General features: G+C 33.6%; 1 pseudogene; it reads right to left on the bottom strand.

The window, feature by feature from the left end:
• Positions 1–20,492: 20,492 nt before the first annotated feature.
• Positions 20,493–20,625, bottom strand: LOC149749513 (U4 spliceosomal RNA; annotated as a pseudogene).
• Positions 20,626–22,581: the final 1,956 nt, after the last annotated feature.

Raw genomic sequence — 22,581 nt, 5'->3', positions numbered from 1 at the left:
TCACCAATAGAACACTGTAGCAAGCTGAATTATCACATCTGTGTCTTGTCACATCCAGTATAATTGTAATATTTAAATATATAATTATTTAGTCCTCATTTAAAAATATCAGATAAAGAGAAAAGGCGTCAATACATTTCATTTGAATATTTCAAATTGGTCATTACAACATAATGAGGAATGTACTGATACAATGTGGCCACCAATTTTTTTTTAATTGAAATAATAAAACTCAGGATGTAGAGCTCACTTAATAAAGCATATATATATATAATTTATGTTTATATATGTGCATATATGTTTATATACCTATATAATATAATTAATATAATATATAATGTAATTAATATACATTATATATTATATATTAATGTAATATATTAAAATATATTCAATTTTTAGAAATCATAAGCATAGTTTAAAAACCAAATACTGCCACTAGAGTGTTTACAACATATTTTAATATTTTAGTCATCATGGGAAGAGTTGCACTAGACATTTTATTTCCTCTTTGTGATAAAAGTACAAAAAGTTAAGTCTCATTTGTGTTAAGAGAAGCAAGTAATACAATTTTAATTTGGATGATATTAATTTGGAGCCTAGAAGGCTCATGAATCTTAGTAGGGTTTATGAATAGTCTTCTAGAATGCATGTGTCTTAATAAGGTCTCCAGCACTGTAACTACTTAGACCAGAAAACTCTGAATCGGAGAAAGACTCCCTCCTTGACCAAAGTTTAGACAGGCCCCTCTGGGCCTTCTTTTCAAGTCCAGTTTTAGCAACGAGTCTTGGTAAGCCAATATATCTAGAATTCCCTCACCCTTGATATCTGACCTTGGCCTGACTTTAGCAAAAATCCATTCTAACAGGAATGCCTCTACCCTTGATATCTAATTAATTTTCTTCCACTGAGCCCCTCACTCTGTTCTGCACTTTGGCTGTACATCCCCAGCTGTCTTTACTGTACCCAGAGTCGAATTCAACTTCTCTCTCCTATTGCAATAGTCTCTCCCATATTGCAATAGACCTGAATAAAGTCTTTCTTGCTGTTTCTAACAAGTGTCTAGTGTAAAATTTCTCTTTCACAAAACATGTGTCTTTATGTGGAGAGAAGAAGAATGTCAACAAAATGTTAAGTCATTCAAACCATAAAAACCCTGGATTCTGATATGTGAGGCATGGGAAAGATGAAGAGCTTCCTCCAGAGGGGTGGGGGGTACACTGAAGGCACAAGGCACAACCAAGGTGATGGTGGAAGCATTTGTGCGGTAGAGAGGGAATGCATGGCAGGCACCTCTCTTGACTGATGATTGATTGATCAATTTGGAGGCATGTAGGCAGTATTTTGTCTTGTTTGGCTGAGTACAATGAAAATGTTCTCTTTCCTTCCAGATTTCCTGCAATATAGTTAAGGTTAAATATATACTTTTACTTATTTCTGAAAGCATACTGGGCAAGCTTTAATGGTAGTAATTTGGTAGAGAAAATAACCAATGTAATAAACCCACGTTTTCAGCCTATTCTTTTAATACTTTCAGAATGATTTCAGAAGAACCTTAAATAAATGGGATATTTATATTCATTTTATGCCATTTTATTGTGACTTTATAATAAATGAGAAGTTTTTTTGGTAATATTGGAAGTTAACAGTCTTAGTTTGGATAAACAATTTTGAACATCTAACTAGCAAACCCATTAAAACTAAGTAACACCACAGAATACAGCAAAAGAATAATTTAATGAACTCAGAAGACTAACTAGACCTTTGTGCCTGGCTTATCAGGGAAGGTACAATTTCAATACCAATGAAATAAACTCCCACAAATTGATTTTTCTTTGTGTGCACTCATCAGTGTAAACACAATTAAATTGCAAAGCTTGTACTTGTTCAGGAAAGCTGTTTTCTATTCATATTCATGCTACGTGGGTGCTTTGGTTTCTGATGCTTTGTTATATGGAAACCTTGAAAGTGAAAAAAAAAATACAACTACAAGTTTATAAGCCTTTATCACAGAGGATTAAAATGTATGCCTTTCCTTTAAATAAATACTATTATTATTGCTTTTCATCAAATTTTAATATTAAGAATGCCTTTCTGAATTAAATTCTAATTATTATGAGGCCTGAAACTTTTAAATTAGCATGTGCTGTTATTCAAATGAAATGATAGCTAATTTGTTCCCATCAAATTAATACAAAAAAAAATCAAAAGTTGTGTCTTTAAGTTTTTTATTTCAGAAAGTAAAATCACACATAAGTACTATTTTTTAAGGGCTGAAGAGCTTCCTGGCAAGTTTATAAAATGCTTAATTCAATAATATAAACTTCACAAAAATACCCTAAATTACTACTGTGATCTCTGATTTTCTAATGAGGAAACCATAACTCAAAGATTATCATCTTGCCCCAAATCATGCTGTTGGTAAGATACGGTTTGAAATTCCACTTTTACCGACACCAAAACTTGTACAGTTAACCAAATAATCAGTTATGTTCAGCTCTGTGTAACTAAATACCAAATAGACATTTTCCCAGCAGTAAATCAATGACTTATAGGAGTGTCTGTCTGTCTCAGCATACCAATATTTCATGTGCTGCTTGCAGGTATGTATTCCACGTAAGATTTTATTCTTGGGTTACATTAGTATAAATTAGCTGTCTCAGGAAAATGGAATGAATGTCCATCATTGTGTGTGGGAAGACTACTTTTTACATTGACACAACTGATAAAATTTCCCTTTTACAATAGTTTCAATCAGGAAACTGGACTGAATGATATTTTTGGAACACGATTTTCCAGCAATTACTTTATCAGCATTAGAAAAAAATCTAAAATTAAAAGAAATTTCTATTTAAAACTTGAGTTGTTTAAATAACTAGATGTGTGACTTTATTACAACATCAAGATTTCAGACACTAAGGATTCAAGAAATTAACCAGGGTAAGCAATTAAAATATGACCTCAAACACCCTAGTATATTGATCAAGAGTTTGCCATTTTTAGAGCTACATTTATGAAAAACAATAACAAAAGCCAGAAAGCTAAAGTTTAATGCATATTTTAAGGCCAAAAGCAATATAGGAAAATTCACCTCCTCTTGAGAGGTGTTTTAAAAATTGTTTGATCTATGATCCAATTTGAATCTCATTGTTCTGAGAACTCCAATATGTCTCCACAAGAGGTCATCCCTGTCACCTCATAATTAGCTGTTAAATGCTATACTCTATTAGTTTTGGCCTGCTTGGGATACACATAAAATTATCCCAAAGATTTACCTAAATAAAGAAGGTTTTAAAAAATACATGCCCTGATTTAAAAATAATAAGCAATGTAATTCTGTGTCTTCACAAGTGATTTGATAAACGAGGCTAAGTGATAGTTACTAGGCAGGGGTGTTGTAAACTAGTGCTCCAAATAACAAAGCATTGATGTATAGTCTTTGCTGATTTCCAATACTCCCACCATGGCCGATTTCAAGATATTAACATGATAACCCTGAATATGGAGTTGGGAATGTTGTCAGCAGAATGAATATGTGGGTGCAATCTTTAAATAAAAGGAAGTAGCAGTAGAAAGCCTCTGAGGCAGGAGTAAGCCTGGGAATTTTGTTGAGCAAAAAGGTCATTGGGCTAAAAGAACAAGAAAAATCAGCTAATGAAACAATTTCATTCAATAAGAAGAAGATGGGGATATGCAAATATCTCTTTGAGATCTTGCTTCAAATTCTTTTGGCTACATACCCTTGCTTTCACTTCTATTTGAACCTGCTTTCATAGATTCTGTAGGTGGATAATTAAAACATTGATTTGCAATATTTTTACTCTTTTAATATGAGCATTTGATCTTAAAATTCTTATGTGATTATAGATTTAGCTTCAGTCCATGCATTTCTACATGTTGTGGTTTAACATTTATTTAATTCACAACAATTTCAAATGTCCTGCTGGATTTCTTCTTGAACCTATGCATTACTATATTTAAAAGTTCTTTATTTAATTTCTAAACATTTGAATATTTTCTCAGTATTTGTCTTATTTTTTTCTATTTTGATACCACTATGGTCAGGGAACACCCTTTGTATGATTTTAAATATTTCTATGTATTTATTTATCTTAGGATTGTTTTATGGCTCAGAATGTGAGCCATAAAATTAGAATTATCAGAATTATCTTGGAAAAAACTTTTATGTGAACTTTAAAATAATATGTACTCTGCTGTTAGCTGGAATACTGTATAAATTTTGATTAGATAAGTTATTTGAGAATATTGTCCAAATTTACTTAATTACAGATATTTGTTCTACATTTTTGTCAATTACTGAGAGAAGTGTTTTGAATTTTTCTATTATAATTGTGAAGTTTTCTATGTCTTTTTTCATGTCTAACAGGTTTTTCTTATTGCATTTTATGGATTATTGTTAGATGCATACACATTTAGAATCGAAGTATATTTCCAATGAATTGACCACTTTATAATTATGAAATATATCCTTTTATCCCTATTGATAATTTTCCTTATTCTGAAATCTATTTCATCTTTTATTAACATAACCCCCAGCTTGAGGACAGATATGTCTGTCCTTCCATCTAACCTGATTTATACAATGGGAGGAGATGTATGTAGGCAGAAAGGCAAGCTGTACGTTTCTGTGTTTATGTTCAGAGTTCTTAGAATGGACCTTTCTCTTCCTACCTCCACTGCACTGGAATCCGCATGTGCCCTCTCTTCTTTGATCACCTCTCCCTGGCCCTGCCCTGCTTCAGCTCTTACTCCCTTCATTGCATTTCGGCTAAAGCCTTTTCTGATCTCCACCCCTAGATTGGGTCAGATCCCTTACTATATATAATTTACCTGCCTACCATGCTTCAAAATAACCATGAATTTAACAATTGACATAACCCAAACATGGGCTGGTGTCTCCCTGCCCCCTTCCCAGGGATTTGTTTCAATGTGGATGGATCTCCAGAACCATGAGCTATGATAACCCAAAATTCTTCCCTTGATTTCTGAGAATTCTAGAGACCACTTCCTCCTGTTTCTCTCTCCTTCTGCACAGACCCACCACCTGTTCTGTTCTGCATTCGTCCTGCACAAATCGGTCCCTCCTCTGGTGACTCACTCCCAGCATCTCATGCTAGCTACTGGTGGGAGTTAGGGAAGATGTGGGGATGCCCAGGGGAGGTCCGTGTATCATCACTTGTGGTAGTGGTAATAAGTAAACATCTCACCATCCCCCTCTCTCTTCCCCCTCCTCTTCCCCTTCCTCTTAAATTGGCACAAAGAGAAAATTTTCCCTTGCCAGAAGGGCAGGTCATCCCACTCTCAGGTCCTTTCTGCTCCAAAGAAGAGTCATCAAGGAAATTTTCGGAGTAAATATAGAGCTCACTAATTTCTTATAAGTCAAAGAAAGCTCCTTTTAGAGTTTGCTTTGCCCTTGGGTGATTGGTTGCTAGTTTTATTTTGACTAATGTTTCCATCCTTTTATTACATTCTATTCTTTTATTTTGCTATATATTTTAAAATTATGTTTCTTATACATAACATATAGTTGTTTCTTTCTTTTAATACAACATGACAACTTCTGACTTTGAAATGCTCTGCTTATACTATTAGAATTTAATGTATTTATAGATATGAATGGAGTAAAGTCTATCATCTTGTTATTTTCTTTTTACCCCATCCCATTTTTCTTCTATTATTCTTTTTCTCTCTTCATTTGTAGTAATTATCTTTATAATTCTATTTAATATCCACTACTGTCTTATTATTCATAGCTGGGTTTTGTTTTGTTTTTTTTTTTTACAAATCTGTATTTTATGTAGGAATTATAATATGCATCGTAATGAATTTAACTTATGGTAGTGAATGAAACTTACCTCAGTACATTATACAATACTTTGTAAGTAGAGAACTTTCAATTTAAAAAAAAGGCTGAGTTTATAATTTTGAATGCTAGATCATTGATATAAATACTACATATAAATCCCTCACATGTCTCTCAATCTTGATTCTTCAAAATATTTCTTCTTCTTTATAACATTTATCTATAAAAACCAAGCAGATAAATCTGTTTAAAAAAGAGGAACACACACTTTTGCAGAAAAGTGGCATACTGGCATGGAAAACTAGATTTTAATTATAAGGCTTATAGCTGGATGAAACCTTGAAACAAAGTGAAATGGAAAACATAGTATATTTTAATCAATAAGTTACTAACCAAATTCTTCAATTTGATCATTTTCATAAAAAGCATAAAGAATACATATGTATTTGTATGAATACTCCTTTTATTTAAAACGTAGTTTCCCTTAGTTTCCTTTTTAACTGTCAGTTGAGTAGTGGTTTCTGTCATTAGATGTTATTATTTCTTGGTTGCTATGTAGTTGATTTGTTTTGAGTTATTCATGTCCTATTACTCTTCTGTTTTGTCAGTTTTGCATGCTTAGAAAATGGCTAGAAAGAGTAGAGGATAATTTAATCACAAAATATAGGGAAATTGATTTTTTGTAAATAGTACCCTTTTTAAACTAATGGATGTTTTTTGAAAAATTCTTGCTAGAAAGAAAAATAAGATAATCTCTTAAAGTTTGTGCCTTTGTTTTCCATTATATTTAAAGAGTGTATATTATTCCTTGCTTATTCTTGTTGCTTGGGGAAAATATTTTTATTAAAATAGACTGTGTTTTATGAAGCTTATCATATTCCCTAAAAATAAATGCCAGACTTTTGTCTTCATTTTAATTTAAATGCAGAAAAAGTAAAATCCCTTGTTTATCCTGTTTCCATTGCACTATTAGTATGAAAAACATATACCTAAGCAATTTTAAATAGACCAAATTTAAGAAGAATAGAAAAATAAACTAAAATTTAAAAAATTTTGCTTACAAATCATATATACTGACTTCAATGACGGGAAAATTGATTTCCTGTTAGAAAGTAGATTGTAAATTAAAATATCTCTTTCAAATGAAAGATTCCTATTCCTGTACTTGAAAGGAAACTGAACTATTATCAATTTAAACAAAGCTCAAGAAAAGCATCATTTTAGAGCCTAAAAATGCCTCAGAAGTGATTCTTAATAAATCTGCAAAGACAGAGGGTTTTGTTTTGTTTTGTTTTTGTCCCTCTTGCTTCGGCTTTCACTAGTATTCTTTCCCCTCATTTAAAAAACTAACCCTCCTGCAGTGTGCCCACTCTAGACCCAAACCTGCTTTTTTCAGGTACTATTTTGAAAACCATTTCCCTATTGTGCATTAATCCAGTTTTTCTTAAATATGTACTAAAGATTTCTATTGTTGAAAGGCTAATCCCACATTAATAATCCTTAAAGAACTAACAAGAATTCAATCACATACAACCTCTACATCAGCAGGATGTTTCAAGGTGGAAGGGAGTACCGGTGTTGGGTTTGTCCTCACTTAATAACATTATTAATGATGTGGATGAGTGAACAAATATTATGAGAAGGAAATTCATAGATATTAAATATGTAGAGTATGCAGAAACAAATAGGCTAGAAGCTAATGCATGTGAAATGACCTAGAGAGGTTAAGAAAGGTTAACAGTTGTTCAACATTCTTCTAGGTTTCAATAAACTAGGTCATTCAGTTGATAAAATGATATAATCAATAAAGAAAAATACACAATGATAGTTAAACTGAAAGGCAAAGAAAGGACAGAAATTATATAATGTTGCATTGTTACATACTACAGTGTCTCATGAAAATTTCTTAAGCTTTAATTCATACACATAACCAAAAGCAGTAGTTCACTGTTCTTCACTGAGAGAATACATTATTTATGTGGAAGAATATTTAAGTTCACATAAATAACGTAAGTAATCTTTTCATTGTGAAGATATTAATAACATCCAAATAACTTGATAATATATGAACTCTGGATCTTCAGTATTTTTGATCAATAATTGATAATCAAGATTCAGTTTGCAATAATTCATGATCTAATGCTAAGAAGGGGAAACAGGTTTCTTCTTTAACTTTCATATTGGCTTTACTCTATTCAATAGATCGTGAGTTGAAATTCGTTCTCGGTCTTTACAAGTTATTTTGAAACGTTTTCAGATGAAAGTCATTCAACTATTTTATAATTCCTAACTTTTGGAAAACTTTTTATCTATTACATCTCAGATCCTTAGCTTAACTCCTCTGATGATCCAGTGTAAATAAATGGTTCCATTTTCTTGCTATATTAAAAATTCACTATATATATAGGCACACAAAAATAAACAAATTGGAATTCTTTTAATTCAGGTAATATAGTATCCATGGCACTTCTACTTTTACCATGACTCAAGTTAATACCTTTTCATTGTCATTCATTAGATTTTATCTGTGAAAGGAAACACATCACGTGTTTTATTATAAAAATGGGGGCTTCCCTGGTGGCACAGTGGTTGAGAGTCCGCCTGCTGATGCAGGGGACACGGGTTCATGCCCCAGTCCGGGAAGATCCCACATGCCGCAGAGCGGCTGGGCCCGTGAGCCATGGCCGCTGAGCCTGCGCGTCCGGAGCCTGTGCTCCACAACGGGAGAGGCCACAACAGTGAGAGGCCCGCGTACCGCAAAAAAAAAAAAAAAATGGGAATGAAACTAAATACAGTGTTTTATGAGGTAACAATGTTTTCTTTTATCTTAAGGGGTATTTAATAAAATCTCTCTCCCTTACTACTTGACTCACAATCTAGCAAAACTGAATTGAATCCACAGGCTTTTTAACAAGGTTACTACTGTATTTTATGGTTCATTGCAATCAGATATATATTGAGGCCGCTGTCTTTATATTCTAGGCTTCTATGAACAATGTGTATACATTTTCAAAATGATGACACTTTCTTGTCTAGCCAAATCATCACAGAAAATGTCCATTATTTCCTCAGTATTAATAACAAAACAGTATAGAATTCACCCTCTATATATTCACAGAATTCACTCTTTATACATTCAATTTCTCTGTTACCGATTATATTTCTGGTATAATTAGGTTTTGAAAACAATCTCAGTTGTAAACCTTATTTTTAATAATTTCATTTAAAATGCACTGATAAAGGAAATAAACAAGGCACTACCAAAAAAAACTCTGCCCTTTATTATTTTATATAAGTCATAAATTCTGTCTGTCCTTGATTTTTCACCCTTTAGTTCATCACTAAAATTTTGACTAATTATTAAGCATTTCTCTTCCTCTACATTAAAAAATAGCAATTATTAACCCCCCATTTAATATTCTGTGAATTGTTTTAGTGTGATGTTTTATTTCTTTTAGTGATATGTACCAATGATAACGAAAGTAGCGTGCAGCATTTGTGTTCCATCTATTTCCATATAGATTAAAATTCTTTCAATTTGGGATCTAACAGTTATAATGCCCATGATTATTTTTAAAGAAATACCACTGACTCCCTGCATGATTATTTAGAATACATATTTTTAAAAAAATCCTCTTCACTTTTAATGGAGCTATCAAATAGCTTTAGCAAAGTTTCTGATTTACTATTCATTTAACAATATATTTCTTGAAATTGTAAGATTTAGTCTGATATGCTCCCTTAAGGAGTACCACAGGCTACTTTCATAGCTCCCCTGAGAACTCCACTCACTGTACAGGATCCAAGAAGAGAGTTGCAAGTACCTTCTAACTTTGAGAGTAGTTCCCCATATTTACATTATTTTGATGTAAGAGAAATCAATTTAAAGGGAAGCCAACAGAGTAGTACTTAGACTGTGGAGCTCTCATAAGAACCCATGTAAGTTATGCCATTCCCCATAACCAAGTCCCTATTGAACACTTCCTCCAGACAGGAGAAGAACTGGCAGGTATATTGCCTGCATACTTGGGAGCTGTCACATAAACAATATTTAATTGCCTTCGCTTACCTTTTCAAATGACCCACCCATAGTTGTGGTAAAGTATATCCAACTTTTCCTAAAATGTAAAAAATGTCATATTGGTGGACAAAATTCTATTCAGTGATCTCTCCCTCAAGTCTTACACGCCTAATTCTCAACTCTAAGACATCATGGACCCTTTTCCTTAGCATTTTGCATGCTATTAATATGTACCTATTATAGCTGGAATGGAAATGTTGGGGGTAGTAAAAAACAGCATTTATAACCCAGGAGTTAAGGGAGCAGTTCAACATAATAGGGTGGTTTTCATAACTGCCTGACCATAATCTCATCAGTCTTCAAGACTCAGTTCAAAAATCACTTTTCTCAAGCTTTCTTTGGCCCTCAGCATTCCTGATCTCTGCCATAATTCTAGGACTAACAAGAACCCCTTAGTCAGTGTTTGTTTGCTTGTTTTACTGTTGTCCTCCAAATTCAGAACCTATTGCTGATAGGGCTTATATGTGTTTTCAAGATTAAGTTAGATTCCAATTAGACATTTAATATATTTTCATGAATGTATAGGTAATTACATGCTACCCATAGATTTTAAAGGGTCAAAGTTTTGAAGCTCTGGAATCTAAGGGAAGGAATTCAGAAAGAAAGAAGTGGGTCATCGCAGAAGATGATGTACAGAGAATGAAATGTGAAGTCGGAAAGACTGAATATCATATCAAACATGTTTTTTCAAAGCAATTAAACTGGCCTTTTAATGATATTACTTAGACTTTCCAGACAAAATGTGTAATAACTGAACTAATTCGTATAAAATGACTTTGAAATCCCCAAACTCAAACATAATCTCACAGTCATTATTTGTGATAAAACATTAATGTGTTTTATACCTTGATTGTGGAAAATACCAGAAGTGAGCAAAGAAAATAGATTTACTGTGATTTACAAAATTTGAAACAGAAATTGATCATTTTTATTCTTTCAAGAAATTTTTCCCCAGGGTTATTTTAGCAGCAAAATCAAAGTCAGAACCTAGGCTCCTCTAAACAAAGGAGTTTAATTGTATCTTACTCTCCCTCTCTTCTCTGTCTCTTAAGTTTCTCAGTAGTATCTAAGGGGTAAGAACCATCCCCCATGGAGGGTAGAGATCCTTGGAATTCTGATGATGGTAATGATCTTTGTGAAACTGTGAAGTGAACATTGAACACAAAATTGCTTTATGATGGGGTGTCTGGGGAAAATTGCACTCCTTCTCCTGGGTCTCCTGAAACTAGTCAATATTACCTTTGTTCGGGGTAGATGCTCTGCCCTCTGAATATAATAATGGGGCTGTTGGAAACATCTTTTCTCTGGGCTTCATGCCATTCCTTTTTCTGTCTTTTCTTTGTGACAACACTACAGCCCTCAGGTTTTGCAAATTATAGACTTCTTATCAACGTTGAGGTAATTTTTTATTAAAATCACATTTTAAACTCATTACTGCCGAAGGTTTATTTCGAATTTTTTTTTAAAAAAAGCATTATTAAACAGCAAAATAAATAAATAATTTTAGATTTATATCATGCAAGAAATGACGGGTCCTTTGCAGCAAATACATTTAGGCTACACTGTATACAGTCTACAGCAAGACTGTTCAGCCACAGTTATTTCATATAGTTCTTATACAACTAAATGCTAATTTCCAAACTTCTCGCTGGATGGGTCACTGGATGAAGTCAAGGGCTAGAGATTTTACAATCACGTGTGAGAAAATTATGCATCTGGACACACTTTAGGGCATATAGAACAGGTTGGGACATTATAATAGGAACTAATATGTTATTTTCTACATGCTAAAATTCTCCAGGTTAATACAGCTCTGCCCATATTTTATACAACTCATTGGTTTGGGTTTGCTAATTCATAATGTAAAAATAATCCAGGGGTGGGATCAAAAACTCGTTCAATTGGAAATGAGCCTCCTATCTCAGTACTGTCATTTTTTCCTCAGATGAACTGTAGTTTTTGTCATGAGTAAAAGAGAATAGAGATCTTACAGAAAAAAATTGTCAATTTTTGGCCATGCAGCTGTGGCCAATATCCTAAGCATCGAAGGACCAAGGATGAAAATATATATTTTTAGGAGGACAGCTATATAAGAGTATACTTCTTACCAGTTGACTACCTAAGGAAAGAGAAATTAACAATTTTATATAAGCTACTGCATTTTAGTGTATTTTCTTATAGCAATGTACAAGTCTCTCACATTACTCAACTCCAAGAGAGCACTGTTTTTGTAAAATTCATTCCCTATGATGTGCCCAAAAGTACACTCCTAGTAACAAATGATGTATAACATATAAAACAGGAAATAAAAACTTAGGAAGAATTGGGAAATTATCATCTAGATCTCTGTTATTTGTGCATCACACTTTAGCTTTAACAAATAAACAGAAAAGAACAAGTTGTAATTATAGGCTCATAATTTACATGAATGATATTTAATGAAATTATAGAATACTGATAAATAGTAGAGTCTATATTGGGAAAGTGAAATCTAGCCACTGCACAACATGGTAAGCGTGGTAAACAATGACTAGGGGAAGATGGCAAATAGAAAGGGAACAAAATAGAATTAATACTGACTCATTTAATAAATCTTGATAAAATAATATGATTAATTTTTTAATGGGAAATAAAATATTAATCAGATGTAGATATTTTGTAGGTTCTATAATTTTTGTTAGATAATTGAACATTTTATAGTATTTCTTTGTATATGAGAACACCTAATATAAGATAAAATTGATATAGAGAGAGATGGGTAAGGATAGTAAACACAGGTAGGGAGATGGATTATAGAAAGTGTCTCATAGGTCCTAAGGGCCTTTTACCATCTCTTCTTCATATTCATGTAAGCATACTTTATTAGAAGACTTAAGTCTGAGTTTTTCTAGATATGTTTGTAATCACTTCCCCCCGCCCCCAATTCCACCTCCATTTTGAAGATCATTGGTCCAAGAAACCTACAAGTATATGGGACATTGTAATAGGCAAAGTCACATATGTTAATAATGACAACAAAAACTGTATTGTGAGCCCCTTTGCACGATATAATATAGAGAATAAGGTCTATATTATCTCCCACTAGGTCTACATTCCACAAAGCTGGATTTGAAAAGCTGAGGCAGAGGTTCATAGCTCTTCACTAAAATTCTTTCTCCTGGGTACATAGCTTGACTACATTCCCATATGACTGAGTCCAAATAAACATGCACCACTTCCAGGGCTGGACCATATAAATCTCTCCCTGATCCTCCAGTTCTTTTCACATTTGTCTTTTGAAAATAGAGAGATCCGAAACACTACAGATCACTGGAGCTATAAGAAAGGAGACCTTGAGTTCCTGAACTATCATGTGAAGAAAGCCACCCACTGACCGGGAATATCTTCATTTCAATGCTGTCAAGAAATCAAATTTAACCTTTAATCTTATTTAACCTTGAGGATCATGTGCTAAAGCAGCTAATGCTACCCAAGCTTTTATAGGAGACTAACAAATAACTCTACATTTTCCTCTATTCAAATTCAGAATGAAAGAAAGAGGCATGGGAGTGGAACAGGTGGTGATAAAATATGACCTTACTAATGTATAAAGTTATTCCAAGGGGTGCAATGTAGCATTCAGAGTTGATCTCATGAGTTCCAAAGACATCGGGCTAAGTGACCCTTATTCTAGTTTCAAAGTTCTGTTCTAGCTCTAAGTACACATATAAACTTCAGGGAGAATTACTTATCCCATAGGGGCTGAGGATGATTAATAAAACCCTCTGTTACACCTAAAAGCACTGACCTATGCTGTACCCTTTAAACAAATTGCATAATCATGATAAATGAAGTGTACCAGGCCTCGATAAGCTAGTCTCTGGCATACGTCCAGACAAGACTAAAAGAAGAATTGTTCAAGCCAGGAGTGGAAAGATGAACTTTGATTGGGGTATGGAGCTTCCTGAGGTGTGAGGAAACCCTCCCTTCCTCAGAAATTACAATCTGCCTTGGGGGCTCCCCTGACAAGGATACTGGTATCCAGGTCCTTGAAACATTCATCGTTTTGCCATGAACACGTATGTGCTTCTTTTCTTCTGTAAATTTGAATAACTAAGCATTATTTGTTTTGCCCAGGTGGTATCAGTGTCCGGTCTCTCCACAAATTTGGGCATACTGTTGACATTGGTAAGTACAGAGGACACACAGAGGCAGAGACAGACCACCATACCTTGCATTAAAAGCAAATAAAATTTAAAGTCCTTTCACAAACAACGTTTCAAGTTTAACTTTTATTTGGTTTGGTTTTTAATGATTCCCGGGAATGCTGTGATAATTATAGAGGTGAACTGTAATTTTCTGGTACTTGTTAAAGTCGCCCAAGCAAAATAATTTTGCAGAACAGTAATCTAAGTAATGTTGATAGTGAATAATAAGACAAACAATGAGATCATTGCTGCTTTGAAGGGCTTTAGAACTGTGAAAAGGGCATCATTTGCTTTTAGAAACAGAGTTGAATAGTTTTATTTTCTACTTCTTAATTTACAGTTCTATTATTCACCTCTAAATGCCTTTAATCTATTTCTTAGTAGCTTGCTCTTAAACAACATGCTTCTACCATTCTCACAAGCAATTTGATTTCTCTTTTAGTTTAAATAGAAGCTGGTTGACATTAGATGCAAAATATCTACTACGTCAATTGTCTAATATTTTTCCTTGAAGTGGAAAGAGTAAGATTAACGCACACACACACACACACACACACACTCAGAGCTCTAAACAGCAACAACAACAACAACATATATATAGATATAGATATAGATACAGATACCACCAGAAATCTATTAGGATTTGCTGTGAGATAAAACTGTAAATGGCACTGCATCCAAACTTTCTGCGTAGGTCTGCAGATTTTTATGCATTATTCAATTCATTAAAAAAAACACCTTAGAATAAAAAGCAAACACAATAGAAACTAAATGAGATAGTCACAGAGAACATCAAAAATCGTAATTTAATCTCCCGTACAATATTAAGCTTGTTCAGAGACTATTTTTTTTTTGTTCTTTGGATTCTCTTTCGAATCTAATTCAGTTTATGTATGTATATGTTTATAGGGAGTGGAGGGTAGAATCAATTATCCCAAACATTGTGCATCCACCCCTCTAATATTTTTCATGTTAACACACGAATCTGTTATCTTCATTACTATTATACTGCACTCAGATTACAGCGCAATTAGAGATCATTAACCATCTCCTTTATAATCAGCAATTTTCACGGGCCACAGATATGCATGCAACTCTAATATATTCCTATGTATCTTACACTTTCATTTACCAAAGTGTCAAAACAACTTTTTTTACATCATTGCTATGTGTTTTAGTTTCTGCAAGCTGGCTGTTAGAAGACAATTATTTCTCCTAAATGGCTTTCCCCTCGATCTGGCTATTTTTTTTAAAGAAAGAATAAAACACTGTAAAAATCAGAAACTTTGGTCCCACGCCTTTTATTTTATGCACAAAGAAGCTTATTTATGTACGCCATCATCACACTGCAGAGAAAGACACACTGGCTCTTTATTATTTCTTCTGTACTTTATACAGGAAATGTGTGGAGAACAGGTCTTTCCTGAGGTATTATACTCCTGCTTTAAAGATTAAGAACACTCAGTATGCCAAAAAAAAATGCTGTATACGAAAACATGTTTTATTGATTAATTTACCGAAATTCAGTTAAAGTTTCTTTCAACTTAATGTGCTTGTATATATAAAATTGTATATTCATATTTTGTAGTGATGTGATTATCTGGTGCTACAATTCTAACGTCTAATAGGTTTTATTCTATTTCAGTTTATTTATTTTATGCTTTGCCAGAATGTGCTTACGGAAGATATTCTCAAGCATGAAAATAAATTATAAGCAGCTGGCACATAGCTATTCTTTAAATTATAAACTTCCTGATTTTTAGGGACCTGTATTCTTTTTCTCTTTCACTCCTCCACGTATCAAGACCCAGGGAATATTCGGTTGTTTTGTATGAAAATGTAGTTAAGGGAAGTACAGCCACTTCTGTCTCATGCAAAGACTGAGCTCTTTAACTGGTCTCTCCTTTGTACTCACTTTCCTCTCCAAACTACTTTGCACAAGGCAGCCAGGGTGATCCTTCACAAACACACATTTGACCTTGTCAATTCCCTGCTTACAAGAGTGTAATTACTTTCTATTGTCACTAGCACATTGCTTTGAACAGACTATATAATCAAAAACACCTGCTGAATATTGCATGCCCCCAGGATAAAGTCCAAACTCTAATCTGTCTTCACTTACAGTGTTTGGTGACCTTTCAGCTTCATTACTGATCAATCACCCAGTGTCACTTAGGTGACATGAGGACACTTCCATAATATCTAGTATCAGAAGACAGAGAAGAGATGAAATAATTCCTTCAGCATTTAAATATCTAAGCTCAGAAGTGACACCTGTCACCTCTAGTATGTCATTGCCCCAGAGTCACATGATTCTTCCTAAGTGCAAGAAATTGGTGGTGTTGGAAGTACAGTCTCCATGTGCCTCGAAGAGAAAAGAGCCAAATATCAGAGAACACAGCACTGTGGGCCACAGGGCCTTATCCATAACAGGAATTTCATAAACTCTTAACGAGACATAATCAAGATTCATTAGGCTGCAAAAGATGACACAGAAACACTTTGGCAAACAAGGGAATTAACTAGTTCTTGTGTAAAATTTCAAGAAAGGCAGGGGTACTGCTTGACTTTATGTTTCAGAAACATAGACTTTTCCATTTTTATATATTCCTACTGATTTCCCATCTCTACCCTCCCCTGGTTCTCAGCCTTATTTCTCAGACTGGTCTCTGGCACAGCTGTAGAGGTGGAATTGTTGTCAAGTCCAAGTTGTACATTCCCTACTTTCCCAATCGAGTCTTGCTCTCTCTTCGTTTCAAGTTCAAATACATTATTGAAGGACTCTGGTTCCCAGTTTAACCTCCTCGGAGTTGGAATAATATGTTCCATGCAGCTTGAACTTGAATGAAAAACGCTTCTTTAGGCCAATCACCACATCCAGAAAGCAGAGGTTAAGCACTGTACAACTTACTAAATCCTTATTACCTGGAACCCTGAAGTAGTTTCTGCCCTTATAATATAACAGTGAATATATGAATGGACAATGGCCATCTCATGTGTAAAAATAGAACACTGACACAGAACCTCTGCAGCAATCAGTTTAAACCACAACCTCTACAGCATTTGGCCCCAAATAGTAAGGAACTAGTTGATAACTGACAGCTTCCCTAATCTTTGCCCTCCAGCTCCAACTTAGGCCCAACCACATAAAGCTAATTATGAGTCCTAAACAGTCACACAGGATGCCCCACTCTGGTTAGCCCACCCCCAGATTCCCTGTGCCAACACTCCAATCAGGCCACATGTGAAGTTTTCTTTTCTTTCCACTATAAACCTTTTCCACTCCCTGCCTGCCATGTAGTCTCTGCGAAATGCAAGTGTTGGTGGCTATTCTCTTGCTATATCAAACTCTGATAAATATCTTTTACTTGTTCTCATTTGGGAGGTTTTGTTTATTTTCACCACCATTAAGGAGACTTTGCAACAACCCTTAAACTAAATGCACCTAATTATGCAAAGCCTTTATTTTCTACCTAAATAAAAATTCTTTTGAACCATGTTACCAAAGAATGTCCCCTTTGTGTTGAAAACTTGTGGTCGCTACTAAATTAGTAGAGGCTTCTGCTTTGCTTATTTATTGTCCTTTTCCATTTTTGTACTATCTTATGGGTTCCCTATATGATAAAAACATTATTTCTCCAAGGTGACAGAGTATATTTAAACCCATGTTATTACTACTTATGAGGTTGTTCTGTGATTTACATGTCATATTATTAGCAAAGATGCATTAATCTTAACCTGATTTTTTTTTTCTCCCTCAAGGATGAAATACAACCAAACATATATCTGATAGTGATTTAAACTCTCATCTTGTCCAGTCAGACCTGTCTTAAGTGGCACACTTTTAATTAATAGTTTCTACCTTGGAAAAAAGAAAGGTAATCTCGTTTTGGATAAGCTATTACTTCGGAACACTCAATCTGCCTGGATTGTTGAGTTAATTCTTATAACTGGAACATGCATCCTAGCCTGAGGCAGAAAGAGGGAGAAACAAAAGAGCTAGAGAGAGCACAACAGAGAGAAAATGGATATTTATAGAGATAGTATTAGAATAGTATTAGAATAGAAGGGACTTTTTTTTTAGTACCTACTAACCATATCAAGTGATGGAAGGACTTATTTCCCAAGCATATCACTTTAATGATTTTGCATTGTTGTCCTCTGCTCTGAATAATGATTGTCCTTATAGTCTGCAAAGTATAGAAAAGGTAGAGAAATTAAATCATGTATTAAGACAAAAATTACTTGACCTTTCAGAAGGACTCCATCTCCCTTGGTCTGCAATGCTTCCCTTATGTATTTCTTTTCCCCCATAGGCTTTCCTTTATGAAATTGTTTCTGGGCGACCTGTGAGATGGGACCTAGTTCCACCACTAGTCAAGTCTTCAGTGTTGTGTTCAGTTACTACAATTGATGTAACCCAGAGATTGATGTAACTATCTCTTAATGTGACTATCTACATATCTATCTTAAAATTAGAATTCAGAGTTGAGATGACTGTTATAAGGACATTTCAAAATGCATTAAATTGAGATGATTGCTATAGGGACACTTCAAAAGACATTAAATTGAATTTTAAAATGAATTTGGAGATTTTACTTTACAGAAAATAAAACTGACTTGGTTGGTTGAATGATTTCATTTGCCATTTAGGCTCCTAATTTCAATCTGAGGTCTACTAACCCCTGGGATTAAGAGAAAACTTTATGAAGAGCATTCTGACGAGGTAAATAATTTTAACCAGTTTTCAGGTGTCAAATTCGAATAACTGTTTCCTAATTTTTGTTGCTCCTCTTTCCATTCTTTCCTTTAAAAAAAAACCTTTCTCCGACAAGGTTTCATTTTTCAAAAGAGAAATGTACTTCTCGACCTTCTTAAACTTGACTCTGATACATTGTCTTTGGGCGTTGAAATCTCCAGGATGCAAAACAAAGGGGACAATTCAAAACATTCATCTCTATTTTAAAAAGTAGATGACTCCAATAGCTAGGTAACAAAACATTTGACAAATAATTTTTTTGTTTTTATATTGAATTCTTTCAAAAAATTGAAGAAATATCTAATTGAGTTGTCAGTGGACACATGACTATAAATCAGTTTTTATGATAAATTACTCTGCAATTTTTGTCATAGTTCTTGGAAGGAATTCAAAGAATTGAGTGACTTATAAAAAAGCCTCTTCTCTCATCTCCTTATTTCTGAGAATAAGATTTCTCAGAGCTTAAATCTCTAAAAATGAGAATATAGAAATATAGAATCTGATGGTCACCTTCTAACAGTAAGCAAGATTTATCTATGGATACATGAATTTATAATAAAAAATTTATTGAGATGCAATTTCCCAAGAATGCTTTTAAAAATAATTGCATTTCAAAATCTACCTAATTATTACTTGTTAAAAATTAAACCAAAACATAAATTTAGTTTTACTTTTAACAAATAATAATTAAAATAATAATTTTAAAAATGCATAAAACTATACAGCAACTGAAAGTTTAAATTATTATTATTTTTGTCCATGTGATCAATACGTGGCTTTCAAGCACTAAATCAGTAAATACAATTGGTAACCATTCTGCAGGGAAAGCAGTGCCATGAACTCTGGGGCCGTTTGATTTAAGTGGCCCAGGAAGGCTTGCGTGGTGGCCATCTCAAAGATGGCAGCACTATATCAGAAACAAAAGTCTCTTCCATTTCTCTGAATTCCAAACCTCTAGGGTTTTATAATTACTGAAGAAAGGCAGAGGGACCTTTAAAATAACAGATACTTAATTTTTCCACAAAATAATTCAGGCAGGAACAGAGCCACATTTAATATTTATTTAGGAAATTAAGTGAATGTGGCATTTTTGCCCTTGAGCATTGTGAAGAAACTTCATAACTCTTAATACCCAAGTGGCCAGCTTTCTTATATCCTGAGGATAGTGACAGACTTCCTCAGTGTTGATGGTTTCATGTGCATTTACCTCACCCCTATCAGTAATGAAGTACTGTGAAAACTCTGAGATGGCAAGAACCACCACTTGGAGATGCAGAGGGTAAGAATCCAAGTGTCATCAATATCATCTTCTAGATATCTTTTTTTGAGGGTCCTTCTCTTTGAAATTTCACTTGCTTTCATAAATGGTTAACTGGGCAGTGGTTCTATTTTAAAATGTCCTCTTTTCATCTTTCCAACGGAAAGATTTTGAAAGTTGTCTGAAGCTGACATTGTAGACGTTTGCATTTTAATAGAGATGACTTCTTCCATGAGATTTTGAGTGTCTTTTTAAACAAAAATTGAAAAGCAGTCTGTAGTTCTATATTTCTAGTAGTTATTTCATTGACTGAGAGCATCTAATGTGTCATACTATTCCTGTGTTCTTTTTTATTTTATATAGTTCTGTGGAAGGATCGACTGTCATTTTTAAGGTAGTGAAACATTGGCTATTGATGTGTACCACTGTTATATCAATGCACTTGTTTTCAATTAGCAATAATCACACCTCAGGTAAACCTGATTGGCTATGCTTATACTGCCCCTGTACAAAGCTTCAGTGTATCAGATTGTAGAGAAAGAAAGCTATGTGGCATAGAGCTAAGAGCAAGGATTGTGAATATAAATAGCTGTAGGTTTGAATCCTGGTTCTGTCGCCTTCTTTAACCATTTTCTGTAGATATTTGGTTAATTATTATGTAATTGATACTTTATAATTTTAAAAGAAATATTAAACATTGTTAATTTGTGAAGATTAGATCAATGATTTTTATTCAGATATTCTGGCTCTAGGTCATTGAAAGTGGTGGGAATCAATATGAAACTGATCGTTTTGAAATGTTGTTATTTATAATGAGACTAGATTGATAGATAATAAATCATTCCACATTATAAGAAACAGTGTAACAGACAAGAGCTTGGAAAATTCCTACCAGTCTTTGTCTCCTTCCCTTGTGCATTTCCCTGTTTTATAACTGAGTTGGATTTCTTCAGATTTTTTTTGAAGCTAACATTTTGATATTCCTCATCACAGAAATCAATTTATTCTTAATCTTATAAGATATATTGTCTTTGATGGAGAAGATAAGGAAACTCTTTACTAGAGTACTAATTCTACTTTATAGTGTAGGTCTCCTTTATCCTAGGAGTCACATTTACAAAACTTTTTCTTTTATTTTTTTACATTTATGTAAATTTTATACTCCTAGGTATTAGAGATGAGTAAAATAATACAACAGAAAGAGCACTGTTATATTACACTGAATTTGTTATAATGGTAACCTTTTAAAACAGAAAATTAATTTTATCCCTTATCTTGAATGTGCTGTGGCATTTTAATATTCACCTATTTTGAGTGAGTAGATTATAAAAATAGGTGTTAGTTTGGAATGTAAATATCTTTACTGTTCCATGGTAGCAGTGTGTCTTCCTTTGGACAACGGGCACTTTTCAAACAATAAACATGCATTTGAACTGTACATACCTTGCCAGTGTCCCCTTGGACTGGAAGACTCCTCTCTTCAAGTTGTCAGTGCCTTCGTACATGTGGCTCTTCCAAACTGAGGAGAGAAATTGATGCACTATTATTAAATTATGGTCACAAATATTAACTTTTGGTCTGATCAAAGTTAAAATTATAAGCGTTCATAGTTTTAAAGTTCTAATTTTAAAATAGGTGACACTTTAGGTACCTAGGTACAGATACAGACAGTGATACCATCTTGCAAAACACATGCTGTCATTTAGTTGTTGTGCTTGCCATTACCCAGGGCTGATTATGTTTCAGAAGTTGACATTGTAAATATTACTTTTATCACTTTACACATTCCTTCTTCAAACACACACATATGTCCACACACACACACACACACACACACACACATACACATACCCACTCACATACACAATTATATGGTTGCTATGGTAAAATATTTTCCCTGAAAAAGACTGTTTGTCTCAATTTGGTATAATCAAATTTATTATGTTCTCAACAAGTTTTGTGCTTTTGAGCAGATGAGTTTTAATTCATGTGGGATTGACTGTTATTCAACTGACATACAAAAGTTCCAGGATAAAGTCCTGTTTGTATTTTAGTATTTCTTCAGCAACAGCCATGAGATCTTTGTTAAATGCAAATAAGTCTATTCTATGTTGCTAAATCTTATTTTAACACTTGGGGATGTTTATTCTGCATCTTTATAATTTATCACATTATAACAGATATTATACACTTAACAGATTTTCTCTTACTTGGCTAATGTTCCTTGAGTTCAGATATAAAATTTCATCTATTATTTAAAATTAACATTAAAAAAATCTAAATAGCCTAATTTTCTATATCTATATCTTTTCAAAAATAAAGAATCACATATTTCTCTGTGTGATTTAAAAAATTCACTTAAAAAATCTTCTATTCATTCAGTTAAGCCTACTAATTCCTTTAGCTCATCTTTTATATGAGGATTGGTTTCTAAATTTGGCTAATAAATAAAGAGTGGTCAAAATCACTCTT

The sequence above is a fragment of the Delphinapterus leucas genome, chromosome 3, assembly GCF_059928025.1.
Source record: "Delphinapterus leucas isolate spDelLeu-1000000601 "Yukka" chromosome 3, BTC_Dleu_Yukka2, whole genome shotgun sequence".
NCBI classification, from domain to species: domain Eukaryota; kingdom Metazoa; phylum Chordata; class Mammalia; order Artiodactyla; family Monodontidae; genus Delphinapterus; species Delphinapterus leucas.
This window is presented reverse-complemented; position numbering and strand designations above follow the sequence as displayed.